The sequence below is a fragment of the Rhopalosiphum maidis genome, chromosome 2, assembly GCF_003676215.2.
Source record: "Rhopalosiphum maidis isolate BTI-1 chromosome 2, ASM367621v3, whole genome shotgun sequence".
NCBI lineage: Eukaryota > Metazoa > Arthropoda > Insecta > Hemiptera > Aphididae > Rhopalosiphum > Rhopalosiphum maidis.
In genome coordinates this window covers 13853806-13875538 of record NC_040878.1, presented here as the reverse complement: position 1 = coordinate 13875538, position 21733 = coordinate 13853806, and the positions used below count along the sequence as shown (strand labels likewise).

The following is a 21733-nucleotide window of genomic DNA, read 5'->3' as shown; positions in this document are numbered from 1 at the left end:
AATATTGAACAAATTTAAAATTTTAAAAAATGACTCTCTTCTAAAGGTATTTTTCAAATCTTTAATCAAAATAATGTCTTTTTATTAAATTATATAAGAAAATACTTTTGTCATTGAACTTTGTTCATATTTTTCTACAGTAGAATACGTAGAAAAAATTATAGGTACCTAATACTATAGATGAATTAAACGCATTTTAAAATAAGTGTTAAAAATATATTTGATAATTTTAAAAACATTTTTTTTTTTTTTTTATAGCTGTTTTATTAATAAAATTAGTAAACATTTATAATACATACAAGTCATGTGTTTGATTATAATTAATAAAGAGTGAAAAAACTGTAAACGAGCTTTTTCTTTTGAAGTTGGTGATGTACCCATTCTTATGATAATACCTAGTATAAAGCTAAACAAAACTATATCAATGATTAAAAAAAAAAATTGTAATTTTATTACTATCTTCTATTGTCTTGATATTGAAACAAAGTAAATTATCATTAATTGTTTATAGGTACTAATTTATTACATTATTTTTTTAACGAAGTATATTACTTTTTTTGTGCATGCAGCACACGTAGGTAGCAGTGATCCTATTGGCAAAGATCATAAAAATTACAAAACCACTGGAGTAGGTCATGTATTTTTTGTTACTCCCAATGTTGTCATATACTATTTAATATGAATCACTGATATTGTCCTATTGTAATATTGTAATAATTAAAAAAAAAAAAATTACGAATACATAGTTCCTATGCATATTTTAACATTTCAATTATATATTAAGCAGCAATTGAAGTATAAAATACTCACTGTTTAGTGTTTATTTTATAATAGATACACATAATTTATCAAAAAAAAAAAAAAAATACATAGAAAATATTCTTTTTCATTTGGCTATTTAAAAACTGTTTATGTTATGTTTATATAAATGCGATAACGAAAAAATGGTAGTGTATTTGACTCGACTTTACAATGCTGAATTCGTGTACCTATGTGGATTTAGACAAGATAAAAATTAAATGTTCAAATTTTTTTCTATGCTTAAATTATAAGATATATGTTCACTTGTCTGGACCAATATTTTGAATTTTAAATGTAAAAAAAAATATATAATGGTAACTATTGGTTTTACATACTACACCTTACAACAATGCATAACTGGTTATGCAAGTGCCAAGTATAGAAAGCAAAAATACATTTTATGGGTTAAAAGTTAGAATATTATTATGTGACGTAATTTTGTGATAAAATTATGTTTTTACTTTTTAGAAACATTAATATTGTGTATGACTAATCTTTATTTTTAAATGAATCAATATTTTATTACACATTTAGTTAGAAAATAATTTTTTTAGTTATTATTTTGTATTGTGTTGAGTATATAAAATAATAATATAATAAATAATAAAAACATAATTAAAATATACAAATAATCTTTTTTTTTTTTTTATTCAATAAAAAATTTCAGAAAACAATGCAGTTATAAAGAACAATATTATATAATAACTTAATAAGGTTGAATAAATAATTTGAATATTTTATTACAACATACACATAAAGGGAAAAAAATAAAAAAATGAAACTAAATGATAGATTATCACACTGGCGCTTTTTTTGAGAATAAAAGTAATACCAGGAAATTGGTATGTTTTTTGTAGCAAATTATGGATTGGTATGATATTAACTTCATGAATAACAATGATACTAATTTTTCACTGTAAGTTGTCATTATTTGACGTAACATTGACAAATAACATAATGTTTATAGTTCCTTATACCTAGGTACTAATCTATTGACATGGTTGTTTATAATTTATCATATATCTGGTAACCAAAATCAAATTAATTAATTTTTTGGAATACTCCATTATAATAAAGGTTCCAAAGTTTGTCTTCACGTCGGAAGCGTTATACATTTGTAATAACGTTAATATTTTTATTTTCAATTCTATAGCCTTAAAATGAAATACATTGAAATACTATTTGATTTGATGTACCCAGCTCATTGTCTTTCAATATAAAATGCACTCAATTCCTACTGGTTCAACGTCCAAAGAAAGGCATTTTTACGAGTGAGTTGCATTCAATTGTCTTTTACACAATACGCGTTTTTCATGACAGTTCGTTAAAACAAATTTTTATTGTAGCATCGTTATATTTTATAGTTCATTAATAATTATATTTATATTATAAATAAATATACATCTTATAATATAATAATTAGATTAGCAGTGGTTATAATGGATATTGAATATTATACCTATTGGTTATAATAATACATTAATTGTATAAGTAATAAAAAACGTGGTTTTGGTTTTATAACCATTAGTTCGGATAAGTGAATAATTTATTTAGTTAATGATGGAAATTGCATTTACAAATAATTTAATTAGAATACTTGAGTAAATGAGTTATAAATTACAATGATATTGTAATCGGTTAATAAAAATAATATTTTTTCTTCTAAAATAAATACGATAATTAAACGTTTATTAATGGTCACATTAAAATGGCCCATACCTATTCACTGGCTATAGTACTCAAATAAAAATACTTGTATTTATTAGCAAATATTTTATTTTTAACTATACACGTGTAGGTATACTGGATTTATATTAGTCTAAGTTTACGCGGTTAAAATAAAGTTTTCGTTATTATCAAATCTATGATTTTAATATTATAATTTTCTAGTTTTAAAAGTTTCTTTTATTTATTGATAAAGTTAAGATCTTTAAAAACTTGATAAACCGTCTTTACAATCAAAATACACAAATATTATTTAAATTTACAGTATGAATATCACATTTTTAAAAGAAAAGTTAATACATTACAATTTTGTCAAGGATAATAAAAATTATATTGTTTTTATAACTTTTAATTTTAAATAGAGCATTAGCATCAAATTGAGAGTCTTAAAAATTCGAATAAATAAATAATTATTTAACATAGTTTTAACTGGGTTAAAATCTAAAATTTGATTTTTTGATCAAACGAATTTTATTATGGTGTATTAATAACTGTTATTATATTTAATACAATAAAAAAAGTGTTTGTTATGTGGTTAAACAAACTCCACCAAAAAAAAAAAAAAAATAAAAATTCTGTGCAATAATACTAAAGCAACTATGTATGTAAGAATTTTTGTATAAATTAAAAAATTAAATACTCATAACTCACAAATTAAAATATTTGTTACCGTATTATATTCACTTAATGTGTTTATCCCAGTGTACCTTTATGGTAACTTTTGTTTTAAATTGATTTATATAAAAATGTCATTATAATTTATCAATTGACATAAAAAAATTGTTGGGGTTATTTTCTAAGTAAAAACTAAAGTTAAATCATTTTCTTTCATTTAATGATTAGGGATATTACATGTTTAAATATATTATTATTCAAAAAAATTAAAGAATAATAATTTATACAGAAATTTCTCAATCACTTACGCCAATTGTTGTATTATAATATATAGATGTTACATAGTTTCTGTTGTTATAACATTATATAGTGTCTATAAATAGTATGGTTTTGGGATAATTAATTGTCAAATGGGCTTTTGTTAGTATGAAATAGCGAAAACCGTAGAATAAACAATGTTATACAATACAAATATATTTATCAGTCATTGTAAACTTGTACGGATGTACCAACTTACCTATTGAGTGCTACGTTGTTTGGTGCATGCTTACGTAGGTTATATTATTATGAATATCTTAATTTGGTTGTGGCTTCGCGTGACGCCAAGTTTGTGGTATAAGTTATTTTGTACAATAGACTTAATAAAACAAAATAAATTGTTTAAAATTACCGTTTTGTTATTAAGTTATAACTATACCATAATATGCGCATTCCTGGTGTATATAATATATTATATATTATTTTGTGAGTTGGTCGGAACTTTGCACTGGTTTTGTAATAACATTTTTGAAATTCTATTCTACAATATATAATTTTTGAAGGAATAGCATTATTAATAATTAATTAAATTGACAAACGATACTTGGATACATTTATAAATATCTTTTTAAAAACCAGGCGGGGTAGCTGTTGTGTTTAAACTAGATTTAGTATGTTTTATATTTTATACACTTACTGATTAAAAAAAAATAATCATTTTTAAAATAGGTTTTGCGTAGGTCCGTAAAAAAACGAATAACAAAATGTACTATTATAAATAATTGATTTAAATAAATGTGGATTTAAAACAGTATTAAATCAGTGGGGATCTAGTATCTATAGGTACATACATTATATTATGAGCAATACAAGTCCTTTATGTGATTTTATACTATACTTTACATTTTTTGTATACTTATTAAGTTAAAAATGTTGGATTATGATGTCTGTGAATTAAAAATTTATTAAACCGTTTTAAAATAGGACACATGTTGTAAATATTATATTTATGATATTTTTTTGTAGGTGGATATATTAAAATAAAATCGTTAGGTGGTGTACTGGTGTTTAGAAATCTTTGCTCCTTATAGGTAAAAATAGTTCAACGGCCTATTTAAATTTCAAGTTAATAAATTTATTCAGAATAACTTATTTTCATGAAAAAATTAACAATAATCTGTAGATAAGAATATTACAGAGTTTGAAAATAATTCATACCAATAACAAAAATTAAACCAAATGATTGGATATTTAATTTATAAGCCTGTTAATATATATTCTCAAACAATAAAAATTAATAGGTATATCGTATGACAAAATAGACTATTGATCATCATTAAAAACCTTAAATTATATTAAATGCACTATGGTCTATAATATTCTGTTCGGCGTTGAATTATTTCATATATTATTTTAATAATCTGCCGTGATCGTTCTTAAGACTTTTTACTCTATTATAGTCATTGTAACGACAAACGATGTTAGTACACGCAAGTCAAATAAATTATTAGCATACAAATTACGCATCTAATTGAGATTTTTCACCTAGTTTTATATTAATCAGAATGATAAGGATTAGTAACGGAAACGGATATTACTCAAAATAACGCGTTTAATGGTACGATCATTATACTTTTTTTATATTGTTATTGTTCTTAAGATGTATTGAGCTATAAAATAAGTGCTATACTGTTTATATTGTTATTTATTTTTAAAGTGAATAAGACGTTGTACATATGAATATTAAAAAAGTAATGTTGCTCGACGATTCTATTTTATAACACTTGTTACCCTATTATGTTATACTAATAAGGGTTTATTATTATTTCGAGTCTGATTATAAATTATAATTTTAATTGTTTAAAGTTTTCACTTTAACGAAATATTACAATGGTGCTACACACTTTTTGCTTTTAAGTTTTATATAATACACTATACGTGTTGTAATAATATTACCTGCATGTTATTTTTGTTGTTTGAACAACCATTATTATTGTTTAAAATTTCAGCAAAATCACATTGTCTTACCAAATATTGAAATTTAAAACCTTTTGGTAGAATTTTATTAATACGTTTTTGATTTCTTATGTACCACATACATCTGCTGCCTGGGCTGTTGTTCAAACGAAGCTAGACAAAATTATGTCGTTCAGTGATTACTTCAATCTTACCGTGACTAATCATCTAAATAAGTTAGCTATAAGTACATTTTAATTTGTTGATAAATTTTTGTACATAAAAATTAAAAAAAAACAAATTATAATTGCGTTTCTAGTGAAATCTAAAATTATTATGTCGAGCTTCTACTTGTTTTACTTATTTAAAATAAATTAATAAAAAACAGCTTGTATATCCACTCATAATATTTATAATTAGAAGAAAAAACGTAGGAATATTATTTTTATTTCTTAAGATATTGTTTGGGAAATTAATAAATTATATATAGAGAACAGACATAGTTAAACGTTACGACTTCGAGACGTTAATTAAATACATTATTAATTAATGTTTTTCATATTTATTATTATTATTGCTATTCGTGATTAATGGTTAAATGTTTTTATAGGTTTTATATAGCACATAAGCACATATAATTACCATACGAATTAAAGAAATATATTTAATAAAATTAATTACTGAAATGAGGAAGCAGTCCATTAGAAGTAGGTATCTGTTACATACAATGATTGAATTATTGAAAATAATAATGCATTTTTTTTCTTTACAATTAAAGGATAACACGTGATATTATTAATGTTATTTTATTGTAGATTTGTAAAAATAATTATGAATTTGGTATACTGAAATATTATTATATCAGTAAAGTTTATGTTTATTTATTACAATATAAAATTTGTTTCAATAAGTGATGATGAGATTTACCAATACGAATGTCCGGAATTACATTATAATGATATAAAAGACGATGATTTCAACGCAGAAACGTGAATACATGACCTAAATTGATATATAATTACTGGTAATATCTTCTATCGATGCACCATTTTTAGGTATATATAGGGTGTTAGTGTATTATTTGTTTTTATCTGAACCATGTGCGACACACTAAATATAGAATTTCAGCGGTCAAATTTGTGTTGTTAGTTTTAATGTGAGAGTGAATTGACTTGTTATCAAATTGAGAATTAAGAATATTATTCGAGGCTTTTTATTTATAATATATTTTTAAAGTGATTTATAATTATGTAATAATGTAAAACAATTTTAAAACTCAGAAATTACTTTAAAATAAAAATGTCAATATAAGCCTATCAAATCGTTCGAGTTATATATCTAATTTTAACTTTGATAGTAGGTAAACTTAATATGATACTAAAACTATACAATAAAAAATATTAGTGGTGAACATAAATTTACTATAAATCTAATATACGAGGAGTTTTATAATAAGATCCATAAAACGATAAAAAAGGATTTAGATTATTTCATACTGTATGTAGTCAATAAATAAAATATTGAATAATCTTAAAGATAACTAAGCACAAAAATATAATAATCAAATAAAGATTAATTTTAAATTCCAACCATTAACACTGAATTTATTATGTTTGATTAGTCTGCTAATTTGTTTGACTGTAGTCTGAAAGTAAACCTATTAATACATAATATAAGTACATCAAGTATGGATTCTTAATACAAACCTTATCAATTAAATTAACAAATTGCTTATTACGTACAAAATTTTGATTTTATTTTAATTTCAATTTTTCCTTATGTATAAAATATATTATGTATTTTTACCTTATTCCTATAACTTATCATAAGCTGTACTGTCATATTATTACAAGAATTAAGGTTTATCCAATAAATTGTATTATGTTTAATGTGATTATTATCATTATAAATATCATGTTATAATTTGGATTGTAAATTTATCTGATATTCATCAGTCAGTCATAATAGTTATTGTTATTGTTTAAAAAGCGCATAACTCAATCGAGGGAACGATTTTTAAGGTACAGTGCACGCTGCACACCTGCACACCTAAATTTCCGGTTTCTATACGTAATTGATGAGTTGAAGATGAAATATAGCAAATAATTATTGATATATTGCCTACCTAATCAAATTGTTCAGCATATTATTCAATTCTATATTACTAAGATGATAGACACGATGGTGTAGAATACACTCGTTGAATAATACTACAACACACGTATCGATAAAATAGTGTCTACTATATTTTGTAATATTTGTATATCTATTACGCTCTACGATTACTATTCATTTATTTCATAAGTCTTAATAGCAGATGATAAATGAATGCTTAATTTATTTATATAATTGGACTAACAAATACAGTAGTATTAAATTATCAATTCGATTGAAAAGGTCTATAGATGAAAGTCACAAAAGGTATGGGCAATAATGGTAAGGGTGAATAAATATCAAAAGTCGATGTCACAAAGCTATTATTAATTATGTGATTATTGAACAATAAAAAGGGAATGTGGAGGTGAATTTGCTCGTTATGTTATTCATACTAACTGAAAAAACTCGGGGAAGTCCCTCGCTGTATAGTAGGTTTCAATTGTACCTTGTTATCGAATAGTTTACTGTAATAATTAAAGAGTGTTAAATTTAGTTAAAAATAATAAATTATTTCATAGGAACATTATTCTGAACGAAAAATATAATTTCTAAGAATGTTTTATTATTTATTTAGATATTAATATTATGTTATCATTAAAATTGTTGGGTGGATGCTTTTTCAAAAATGTTGATGTATCTAAATCCAAATTTAAACGAGTGGTTTTCGAGTTATTAAACTTAAATTATAAAGGATAATGGACTATAGCTCAAGCATTGAATCTCTTATCTAACTAATTTCGTTAATATAAACAATATATACCAATTGTTGGCATATGGGATCTAGGGGCATATTATGTTATATAGCTTTTGCTCTACATTATGTACCAATGTACCATTGTATCAATCACATTGATGTACAAAGTTTTAAGAAGATAATTAAAAAAGAAATTATTAAGATGTTCATCTACGAACAAAAACAGTAGAATATAAAATTAAAATATATTTTGGTAAAAAAATCAAAATCCTAGTCTACTAAAATATCTTTGTTAAAATAATGTAAATACGTCCTGTAATCAATTTTAAAATTAACATTTGACCATTTCCAAAATCTAAGTAAGGTGTTCGAATAACAAAAAAAAAAAAAAACAATAAATAATATATATCATTGATACGATCAAAAACTGCTGTTTTTGTGTAAATATTCTCGTTTTTTATTTTCGTAGTTTCAGATTTTTCAGATTACACGGAGTTTTTAGATTTAAACTTATAAAGTAGGTACCAACTAAATCAAATCTTTAGGGAATTAGGAACCACCCTCAATATAGAAGTTTGAAAAATGTTTATTGCTTTAAAGGTGATGACTGATGACACACGGGATAAAAAACAACACATCATTATAAAACCAATACACTAACCGCTCGCCTCAGAATATAAAATAGGGGGATTTTGAATCTCCAGTTCGTCATTGAAATTGTGCTCTTGGTTGTGATATTTTATTATTTAAGTATAAATATGATGTATGAATATGAAGTTGTTATTGTACTTATAATATGATTATGTTAATGTGGTATCTACCTTTATAGTTTATACTATTCAAACAATTGACATATTATAAAATACAAAACAATATTGTGTAATCAAATAAATTGTTCTAAAAGTAATTATGAATACTTCAAATAAAATATTAAATGATTCACGTTTTATAAAATATCTTTACGGAAATACAATAAATCGAAACTGAGTGTTATGTGTTATAATTTAGGCAGTAGTTGTTTTAGTCGACCATCATAAATTATTTGAGCCAAATCGTTATTCTAGATTGTTAAATAATAATAAAAAAATTTACGCTGTGTGTATTTATTGAAAGAAAATATTTAAAAGTTTTTTTAAAAACATTAGTTTTTTATAAGAATATTTCGGTAATTAAAGGAAACAACCACGGAAATGTTCGCGATTAAATTAATTATTCGTTTATTATTATGCGATAAATACGTATTTGCTATGGTTAAAGGAATTGAAAAAAAAATATTGGCATGGGGGGAGGTTGATTAATTAAACAGAAGGCTTTATTCGATGTACTTACCTATGGATTTTAACTTGAAATGTTTTGTAGTTTATTTTTAGAAGTTTGTATTTTGAACAATGTAATTCGATTAGAAAAATTTTATTGAATTCATTGTTTCTTTAATTTTATTAATATAATAATAGATAAGTGAAAAGTGACAATAGACAATAGTATGTACCTACAACAGTTTATGTTTATGTTCACGGTACCTACTAAAATATATTATAATAACATAATAATTATAATATATACATAATTTTATAAGTTAGTATTTTTACTAGCAATTACAAAAAAAAAAAAAAAATGTCTTCTTATAACACACATTCCAAGAGGATTTATTGATAAATATTATTATTATTGAAGAGAATATATTTAATAGGTATCTCCGATCTTTCTCGCTAAAAGAATAAGTTATTGTAATTCCATTAGAATTGTTTTATTTTTTTTTTTTTTAGAAAAACACCAATCCACATTTATTTAGTTTGTTCACCTTTTTACTGTGCGTTACTTCATTCGTGTTTTTTAACGTAGAAATCGAATTTTCAAACATGTTGTGTGACTGCGCGTTACGGTATTTCTTCGGATGCCAAAAAAATCAGAAAACATTCTACGCTAATTATAATAACAATAATAATATACTTTCCGGGGAGTCATACCGAGTCGTCTACACGTGGACACTATCCAAAAATCACATCATGGTGCCGAGAAGGTGAAACGTTTATTTTAGCTATATCTATGATGTCAACTACCTTTATGATGGTCCGTAATATGTACACACGCAACGCATGTGTTAAACAATGCGCCTTTTGTTTGTACTTATCTCCGGATTTTATAAAAATATATATCATGTTGTTCAAGTTGAGGACATAAATTATTATTATGTAATATTTGAATAATTTTTACTTGCCGCAAATATTTTAAATGACAACAATATCCTATCGTTATCAACACCAGTTTGTTATAAACTTACAAAACTAAAAACAATATGAAAATATATTATGTACTTTTAATCGTTTGTATATATTTAATATTTTCGTGTACTTACTATTTATATTATTTTGCTACTATTCTGCATGTTTGATTTATTGGTATTCTTCGTTTGTGGAGTACTTAATGAGAAAAATTTATCCGTCACGCGTGCCATATTAGTATTATAATCATTATTACGATATGACGATAGAAATATCACGAATAATAAATCATGCATATTTATTATCTTAAATAAACCTAATAAACCATATTAATTCTGTGGTTGTCTTCTTACTGTTTACAGTATCAATAAAGTAGGTATTTTTAATAAAAGTAGATTAATAAACACATAACGTGTTATATAGCTCATATTAAATTACTTTAACTACAGCTGTATAATTAAAACAAAGACACAAAGGTCTGTAAGGGCATTTGCATATACGGAGTGATTCAAATGATACTTCGTCAAAAGGGCTTCATTAATCAAACGTTAGTGTTTAATTAGTCTCCCGTACACGCGCGAGTTTTGGTCTCTCGAGAAGCGATTCTGTTTTTTTTTTGTCACTCCGGATGAATACCCACTCTTCGTTTCCCAAGACTATATATTATATTATATATATATCACTTACTTTCCATTTAAAGATTCCTAGCCGCACACCCTTGGTAAATTATTAATATAATTGTATTTTTTCATCTCATTTTTTTTCTCCTTTTTTGGCTTATTTTTATTTTTTATACTCATCACATACTTAATTCAGACAGAACAGGTAAAATTTACTACGTTCGAATTTAGAATAATTTATTTTAATCATAATGTATGATCGTTGAAATCTATAGTTTTATCATGGAGATATAGAACACCCAACTGATTGGTTTGAAATTTGTCTTTAATTGACATAGTAATTTGTAAAATATATTTATTTTAGTGGTTTAGTCTATACGAGTTATGCTTTTAAAATGTTTAAGACTTTAATCATGTATGAAAATCGAAGAATTTAAACGTAAAATTATAATGAAATTCATTTTTGTTTTTCACTAATTTGTATTGACCCGTTGTCGATTGTCATATGTTAGATGCTGAGCGAAGCAAATAGTGTACAATTTTTGCGATGAAATTTTTGTTCTGAATATATTTTTAGAGAGAAAAATATTATTTATTGGTAAATATTAAGTCTAGTAAAACTACATAACCTTTATTATTGTTTTTCAGTTGGTTCCTAAACTATTGCTCAACATTCGATTATTACTGTATGTGTTATTTTTATTCTTAGGTACCTACTCGTACCATGAGCAGGAGTCATTTATTTTCATAACTTTGTGTCAAATACTTTTTTTTTTGTAATATCTATAATGAATATAAATATAAATGCGATTAAAATTTAATTAAAATATTTAATATCAAATTTATTAAATAACCTATAACAATAAGATTTTTAACTAAATAGTATGCATACATTTGCATTTCAGTTTTAACTTGACATTGTACTAAAATAACTATAAGAATTATATTTTAATGGCATTTAATATTTTTCTACAAACATAACCATAATTATATTAATTAAATTAACAAAAAAGTATGTAGAATCAATTAAAATGTTTGAAATATAATTTATAAGCTAACTTAGCACCTTAGTATATACCTATTGTGCAGAATATAACTGGTATTCAGAACAGTGTATATTCGTCAAAGTTATAGACTAATTAATAAACGGATGTTTGGCTTTATAATGTAGATATAAATATGCATTAAATTTGGATATTAAAGTTTTGTAACAAAAATTAAAATTAAATAATAAAACCTGTTTAAAAGCTATAAACAAGTTCTAGTGTTTTTTTAAGTTTATGACTACAAACAATTAGTGATAGTCTAAACTATATACACTAATAAAGTTTCTCAGACCTTCCATTTCAATTATATATTTTTTTATTATTAGAAATGTAATAACATTAAGATTAATTTAAACAATTTGATGTATTATAATGTAACAGATTAAAATTACGATAAAACGACGTGAATATTTTTTTATACATAGATGTAACCATTTTTTGTAAGTAATAATGTTTAATATAACAATTAAATTATGCTGTATAGCAGAACACATTGTTTTCTTTTTTTATATAATTTTGATTAAACTGCTTATTCTTTAAATTAATTTTGAAATCATTTATAATAAATATAAAAATACTCAAAGCAAAGAAAAACTAACACATGTTCCAAAAAAATGTATGGTAATCCTCTTAAAATTATTTTTTAAAACTAAAAGTTTGGTTTTTAAATAATTGTTCAACCTAAATTTATTATTAAGTTAAAAATTAAACTAAGTTAAACAACTTATTATTTTGAATATTTTTTTTATAATTTAATATAATTGAGGATATTAGTAATACTGTTTAAGTATAAATAATAGTTTTTATAAAATTCATGTTTTTAAGTTTTCTACCTATAAATTATCTTATGTTTTTTTTTTGTAAGGCTATATCTTGTTGTTGCAACACAACAATTGAGTCTCTTGCCTATTTGATATTGCATTTTCTTTAATATTGTGTTTTATTCTTTCCTAAGCTTCATCTATAATATAATGGTATGAAAAAGTAAAATTAATTACATTTTTCAATATTTTATATTTTAAAAACACAACGTGATCAACGACAACTGTATTAGTTGTAGTAATTATCTGAAAATTAAATTAAATTTAAAACAGTAGGTATAGTGTTTTACAAAATATGACAATTCGCACAGTGATTTATTTAATAAAAAAATTGAAACTTCATATTAAAGAAACATCGGCTTAATATTATAAATAATAAAATAAAAGTTATTACTTCGTTTAAAAATACACTTCTTGTTGATACAGTTAAGAAGATTAAAAAAGTTATGGGTTGCTTTTACTTTCAAATACCTTATTTTTCAAGTATAAAAAAATAGCTATTAAAAAGTGATAGGTTTGAGTTTTGTATTTAATATTTAAAATGATATATGCGAACCATGGAAAAATAAATAAATAAAATACATAAAAGTAAAATAATTATTTATTTATTTTAAATGACGATTTTTGTATTACGCATTTAAATTATTTTGTATTTATGTGAATTTTTTAGACTGATGTTTTATAGTTCATCTAATAAATAGTTTATCATAATATCACAAGGATAAAACATACGTCATACATACATATGTATTATATGTTTTTTAAATCTTAATTGTTAATAATTCCGTTAATAATTAAAACTTATACTAAATAGTAAATTATCGAATGATAAACAAACTCAGTTAATTAATGTTTTATTTTTTGAGACTATAAAAATATATATTGATCAATTAATTACTCGTATTATAATAAACAGAACATAATGATGTCAGAAGATTAATTTTACTATGAACATAATTTGGTATATCTAATTATTTCGTTGTATAATTATTGAAGTATTTCAAATTAAATAAGCTTAATCTATTATAAGCATGTCCATATGTAGATAATCGGCAACAAGAGCGAAATCAAAATTTTGAAAACCCAAGTACTGAAAAAATGTATTTATTTTAAATAATTAAATAAATAATGTTATGATTAAATAAATGGTCATTTTCACATTTACTAATTTTTTAATTTTTTTTTTAAACACTGTAAATTAAAATTGTGGTCTATTCTAATTGCCCTAACGTAATTAATGTTGTCGGTAGGATCTAAACTTAATACCACGTAGTGTTTTTCGCCCAATTTCCATTTTTTTTTTTTTTTTTTTAAGAGTTGTAGACTAGTATTTGCGTTAAACTGCTCATTTGTTATGTCACAAAAGTGTTGTTCAGTCCCTTAATTCCTTAATTTGACCTTCCATGATAGTTCAGTGGTGTAATCCTAAACAAATAATATTTATAAATAAATAAAATTTACAAAATAAATATTTAAATATTAAATAACATCTTAACAAATCATCTACTAAATCCTCTGAGCTAACTTTACAGCCCATTATTTATTCTGAGTAGATCTTTTTTGAGTTATTAATAACAACTTCACGCATTGGTCGGAAGATTTGCGGGCCGTTTTTCTTTGATCAACTAAAAATTTATTTTGATGACCTATATTTTCATATTAAAATTATAATTTAATTTAATTTTATATGTTATACTGTAAATCTAAAACTTCTATAATAGCAGTTATATTATTGCTTAATTTCCAGGAAATAAGGTGTTCGAATTATGAGAATCAAGCACTAATTTCTCAACAAATAATTATTATTACATAGTATACCTATCTATTGATTTTCATTGTTCTCTAACAACTTATTTTGTCTCTTATCGGAAAATATCTCAATAAAGGTTGAAATTACTATTTTCTTTGGTGATTATGTCATTCTATAAAACTATTTTTACTTTACAATCTTTATATCTTGAATTCCATAATATTTAAATGTATAATTACTATGAACAAACAAATTTAAATATATATATAATTTTATGTAGTTCGATTACATTCAAAGTTTATACTTACATTACACTATAAATAATATTAATATATAATTTAAGATAATCGAATGAAAATGACTAATTTAAAAATAGTAATATATTTTTCAATATATAATTTTAAATATAGTGTAATTTACTCCCTCAAACCAATCAAGACATTTAATGATGATTATTATATTATCCAATTTACTTATTGTGATTTTCTATAAAGATTGTAAATATAGCTTTTTATAAATAAAAAAAAAAATTAAGAAATATAGTGTTGTTTTCAGAATTGTCTTAGGCATTCTGACATTTCAAAACTACTGTTTTGATTAATTTTATTTTTTATTTTCGTGGTTTTGACCTTACTTTTATGTTCTAAAATCACTATGATAATATAGCTATTATAAAATTGGTAAAAATGTACCTGTATTTAATTAAAAAATCATCAAATAATGTATATCGTTTATTATAAATTTAAATTATCAATTTAATATTGAACAAAATCAAACATTCTGTTTTGGACTATAAAAACGAGTATGTTTTTAACGGTAAAAAGTACCATGTAAATATTTTCATATTGAATCCTTTATATTGGGTGCTCATCGCATCCTGCATTCCTGCCACCTCTCGGCTATATTCTGCTGTGTTGTATTATATTATTTTAAATTTGAAAGCAGTGATAAATCATCGCAGATGTTCCTCCCGAGTAGAATTCAGTTTACTATAGGTAGTAGTATAGTGTTTATGTCATTTTTCAAACTTTAAGTGCTTATAAAAAATATATATACGAGAAACGATTTTCAAAGATATTTGAAATATACGTAGTTGACATATGATTAAAATTACGCTAGGAACATTTTAGAGTTCTAAATTAATATATTTATACTCGTATTTTATTATGATGTAATTATTAATTAGCAATAATATATTTTTTTTAAGGGACATTGAATTTCGTTGTTACTATATAAACATAATATTTATAGATGGATTAATATAAAATAACAGCAAGTGGGTTAAGTCTTAAGTATAATATACGTTTGTCTGAAATTGTATTCATATTCCACACATATGCAGAATAAATAATAATTATTAAAATAGTTAAATCACTCTAAAATCAATAGACTTTTAATTGCACTTGCAATTTAAATCAAACCCCGTGAATATTACTCTACAAAGAGTTTTCGGTGATAAAAAGTTGAATAAAGAATACATTATCGTAAAAACGTTTTTTCTACTCAAGAACCTCGATATTTTTATGTATGGGAGACAAACAGATTGTATGACAATCCTTTAAATACTATCAGCGTGTTAATACACTATAAAATAACTACTAACTATTATTTTTACTTTAAGACAAGTAAAGTTCTTATTACGTAGTAATAGACTAGTTTAATGATTAGAAGTTTTTTTATTAGAACAATGCATATTAATGATGGGATAATATGAACAGTATTAAAAATATTGTTTATATTTATGTGTCCGAGGATTTTGCAGGTATATAATTGTTTTTCATAATCCTTGATATGGTTATTGTGAGCTTATAAAGTATTTTTATAATAAAAAAAGTCAGATTTGGTTGAGGTTAACCTTTTGTTTTTATATAACTTCAATCAAAAAGAATATGTTCAAAGTACCATTAATTTTTTTAGTTTATTTATTCTTATTAAAACTATTCAATAGTTGTATTTATGTTTGTATGAATATATAGTTGATTTATAGATATACGATATTATGGTGGTGGGAATACATTATGAGAAAATGATAATACGAAACGATTACAGATAACACTAATTAACAGAAGATATTATACATTAAATTTGTTATTAATTAAGCTAAATTAATCTTATTTTATTGTATGCTCTAACGATATCTTATAATATTATATGTGATCCCATTTGTAAATTGAGGATTTCCTAAACCACAAGAGATACGGTTATTACTTAATTTCATAGTTAAAGCAATTCTTCATACTGATTTTGTTTCTTTAAAGTTTTATTTTCTACTCTTTATATTTACAATATATATTTTATCGTTATCATCAATACCGTAGTATCGTATATTCATAACTTTTTTTTTTATCGAAAGCTGAAATAAAATGATGTTTTATTTGTACAAAAGGAATCAAATATTATTCTTAAAGTAATATATTATGATTTATAAAGGAAGTATAAAAATGGATGTATGACAATAAGGTAACTATTTATTGCATTGTTATATTATAGGTGGTTCTTGTTATTGTCAACAAAACCATAAACGTACATAGAAACTATACTACCTATACTGTACATGAATATTATAAAAACAAAACAGAATAAAATACAGCCGATTTTGATGCAATATTATAAAATATAATGGCCACTGACTGGTGAATAAAATAAAATGTAAATAACCAAAAAAATATATCTACATATACGAAGTACATGTAGTACATGAATTTTTATCATGAAAATAATGTTGATACATTTTTTTCATAATTTTAATTAACTGCGTAGATATTTAGTATAAAAACTAAAATTAATAAATTTTATAGTTAAAATAAGGGGTCATACAATTTTATGAACGGAAAAAAAATTACCGAGAAAAAACGTGGTATGATTTACGTAAATTTATCCTAACAAATGACCATCTTTAGGTAGGACATTACTATATTAGTACTGACAACAGTAAATGAACACATTAACAAATTGCATATATTATTATTGTTGAATTTATTGGTAAAATTCGTATAAGTCATCGACTTATAAGTAACGTGTCGTTTTGGGCAATTTTCAGGTGTCGGTCTTCAGAAAGTGTGCTTCTGATATTTTCCGCTGAACTATAATAACTATGGATTGATGTCTTTCGTACAGCCTAGCTGTCTCCTGGTTTGCAGTCCTAATTTATTGTCAACTGTCACGGCCACGGAAGGGCGGTGACCTATAGTATTTGTTTTTCATTTTTTTATTTTTTTATTTTATTTAAATTATTCTGTTTGCCTAGGTCCCTTACTTGATTTGGTTTTCATTTATATAATATTATTTTAATATTTCTCTTATTTATTTAGTACATAGTCGTTATGTTTAATTTGTGTACATTTTTTTTTTTATGCAAGCGCAATGTTCTTATTCTTTTGACGAAAATGTGTACATACAGTACAACTAAATATATAATTATTTGTTTTCATCCTGTATGAAGATGTTTTATCGTTCAAAGTTTAGTTGTTTTGTTTGTACACAGATAAAATTGTGTCGACTATTTAAGGAATTGAATTCGATATGTACTACCTAAAGTTTATAGATGTGAATTTAGATAGACAATAATACGACAGATAAAAATATATATAATAATAATATATTATATTAAAATAAGAGACACGATTTATGTGTTTTTTTTTAACCTGTTACAACAATGTATTTTCATTGTTAAAAGTCGACAGAGTCTATGAATTTTCGTCTCATTAATCTCAATATTTGGCTCGTATAGTCATATTATAGCCGTGTGATAACTATCAAAGTAAATGACGTAAAAGCAGAACGAACGCTTATAAAATAATATTATACAGCGCATGATCTGTGGGATAGAAGCCAAGCAACTGTACGGTTTTAGCCAATTTTTCAAAAGTATATTAAATTTGTATGTTTTAATATTAATCAAGATCAGCCAAATTATTTATTACGCGTTGAGGCTTGTAAGTCAAAATATAGATTTTAAAATCTCAACGATAAAAAATTATAAGTTAAAATGTGTTGTTTAAAAGCATGTATGCATTATTACGAATGGTGCGTGTGTATTTATTAGTATATGGTCCGATATACCGATAAGTATATACCATAAATGTAATTTCTAAAATATATTAGTTATATTTTAAGTGTAATTTAATTTCTGTGTTTTCAAAAGAAATTAGTGATCAATGATAACTATTATAATACTCTAATACTAGAGTTAGGTTAAAGTATTCTTAATAAATTAACAACTAATATTTTTTTCCAGAAATATCTATGCGTGTAGAATGGAATGACTTTTAACAAGCATACTGCATACCGTATGTAGAGGATGGTGAATAAATTAGTTTAAAAAAATTACAATACACGATTTAGTTATCAGATTTTAATTTCTGAGAGAAGAGTATGACTTTCGAAAGTGCATTTTTTCAAATATTGTTTTTTTTTTCAAAGACCTCAGGGACAGCAAAAATGATAAAAAAAGTTTAAAAATATATTGGAAGTAAAACATAGAATGTACCTCAGTCCAATTTTCCCGAATCATATAAAAATATAGTCGATTTATTATATGAAAACTTTACATTCTTTTCAACAAAATCGATTTTAGTTATTTGGTTGTAGTTCAGAAAATATAACTAGGAACACCCAAAAAAGTAGAAATTTAAAATAAAGTTTAAAAAATAATAAAAATATTTTACGATTTGTGATTTAGGTGTACAAAACAACTTCAACTGTTTAAATATTCTGAAATTTGAATCATTTGTCATGATTCATAATTACTTACTATAATATTGTAACTTTTAACAACATTTTATGAAAATCAGCTTTAAAATATTTTGTTATAGTCGATTAATATTTAAATTATGGCGAAATAAATTATTTTCTCAAATTATTATACTGCTATTGTAAATTTGTTGATCTATATTTCTTATGATAAATTTGTAATTTTAGGTGAAATAATGATAAACTATAATAAAAACATTAATATAACACTTCACCTAAGCCAAAGTGTAATTTATTATTTCTACTATAATTGAAATATCTTATTAATTACCCACCAGGGCAATAATATAATATTATAATATATATATACATACTACATACTAGCCGTAGAAGTTACGTGCAAATGAGGATTGTCTAGAATTAGTTATTTGATATCTGGTCTAGAAAGTTTATTGAACGATATCATTGGTATGTTTTTAAATTAATACTACTCTGTACTGACGTGAAAAGAGTGAGACGAGTCCATTGTTTATTTTTTTTTTTGTATTCAATTTGTTATTTTATTTATTTTAAAGCCGTATACACAATAAGTAAAAACATATACAATATATAAACTAAATAATATTCAACTTCCTACAGTTTGTATTATTATTTAGTAGTTAGAAAAACGTGTTGTTTTTTGACTGTGTACTAAAATTATATCATATTTTTTTGTTTAAGTTCAAATTGCATTTTGGTGGTGAACCCTTTTTTTTAAATCTGAGTTATTACTCTATACTTTTGTTCAAATTACTCCCTGGTTAAAAAATATATTATTCCAAAACTGTAATTGATGGCATATTATGTTTCCTAATAACCATTTTTATAATTTACATTTCATGTATATTGTACACAATCTAAAATTGTATTGTTTAAATTGCCTTCAAATAAGTAATAACTGGTTAAATCGTCTTCGAATGTTGGGTTTTAATTTTAATTTTTGCAAGAATTTATTGTTGTATTATATTTTTATTTCAAGAGCAAAATCATAATTACAGACGGTTATGTACGGTTATTGTCATAAAAAAGAGTTACAAATACCTAGGTTTACTATATTAACACTTCTTAAACCCATTCAATATTTGTATTTCTATATGTGTTTTACTATTATTTATAATATAGATAGTCTGACTAAATATTCATAATAATATATTTGTTATTATATAGTTTATAATTTGGCATTCTTTCGATAAAGTTTTTTACTATTTGTTTCAGTTTGTTTTGCACCGTAATAAAATAATTTGTTTTAAATGGATTTAAAACTTTTGAATTCATACATTAGTAAGTATAATTGATAAAATAACTTATGATTCTTGTATGACTTATACTTATAAAATGTTAACAAATTAATCATTTGATTGCTGTGAATTTCAATATGTTATAATGTTTTGAAAAACAAGTCGATTATAATTTTACATCAATACATATTATAATTTTGTTATAACATGCATAATATAAAATATTATTTTAATATTACAATAGAGAAGTGAATCTAAAACGTATTTTTTTTTTTTGACTTTTGGAATATTTTCACAAATAATCTTTGCGAGTCGTTTACATTTTGATATATTTTCAATTCTAACTTACTATTAAATACAATCCTGCACTTTCATATCATATATTTTTATAAACTCAAAATTATTTTGTTGTTAAATAATCACTTGCATAAATATAAATAATGAAATGTTTAAGATATGGATAAAACTTGCATAGAATTATAGGAAATTCTCGTTTTTAATAAAAAAAAAAAATATAAATACATACTTCTTGTATATCATGTAGCTATATTTCTACTAATAATACAAATAATACCGTTCTCTTTTTTGGTTATTTATCTTGGAATTCATATTAAATTATGTAATGTATCATATACATATATATATACACTTTACATTGTGCTATATAGTATACAGATAACTTTATTTTATAATATTACATTGGTACCGTCTTTGTTTTGTTTTTACATGACACCAATCTGTAATCTTTGTATATAAAAGTTTATATTTTATCTGTAAGCTAAAGATTCTTATCGGAAACTTTATTTGATGGAAATAAATTTACGAAATTCTAGGTAAAATGTTTATTTGTATAACGTTATAACTGCGTATGTTATAATACTATGAATGGTAATTATTAAAAATAGATGAAATTAAAAGCTATTCAATAAGTGTACACCATGTCAGTACAGTGTCGTGTATACAATTTTTTTTTGGAGTGTGGCATAGAAATTATTAATATATTATATACATAGAAAGAAAATCTAAATGGTGGTAAGGTATTTATATATAACTTTTATATTACCACCATTTAGATTTTTTTTCTTACTCCAAATAAATT

General features: G+C 23.5%; 1 protein-coding gene across 1 annotated transcript in view; it reads left to right on the top strand.

Moving 5' to 3' along the window:
- LOC113552309 (tachykinin-like peptides receptor 99D) overlaps positions 1 to 21733 on the top strand; it is a 208499-nt gene that overhangs the window by 552 nt on the left and 186214 nt on the right. The gene's annotated exons all lie outside the window — the stretch shown is intronic.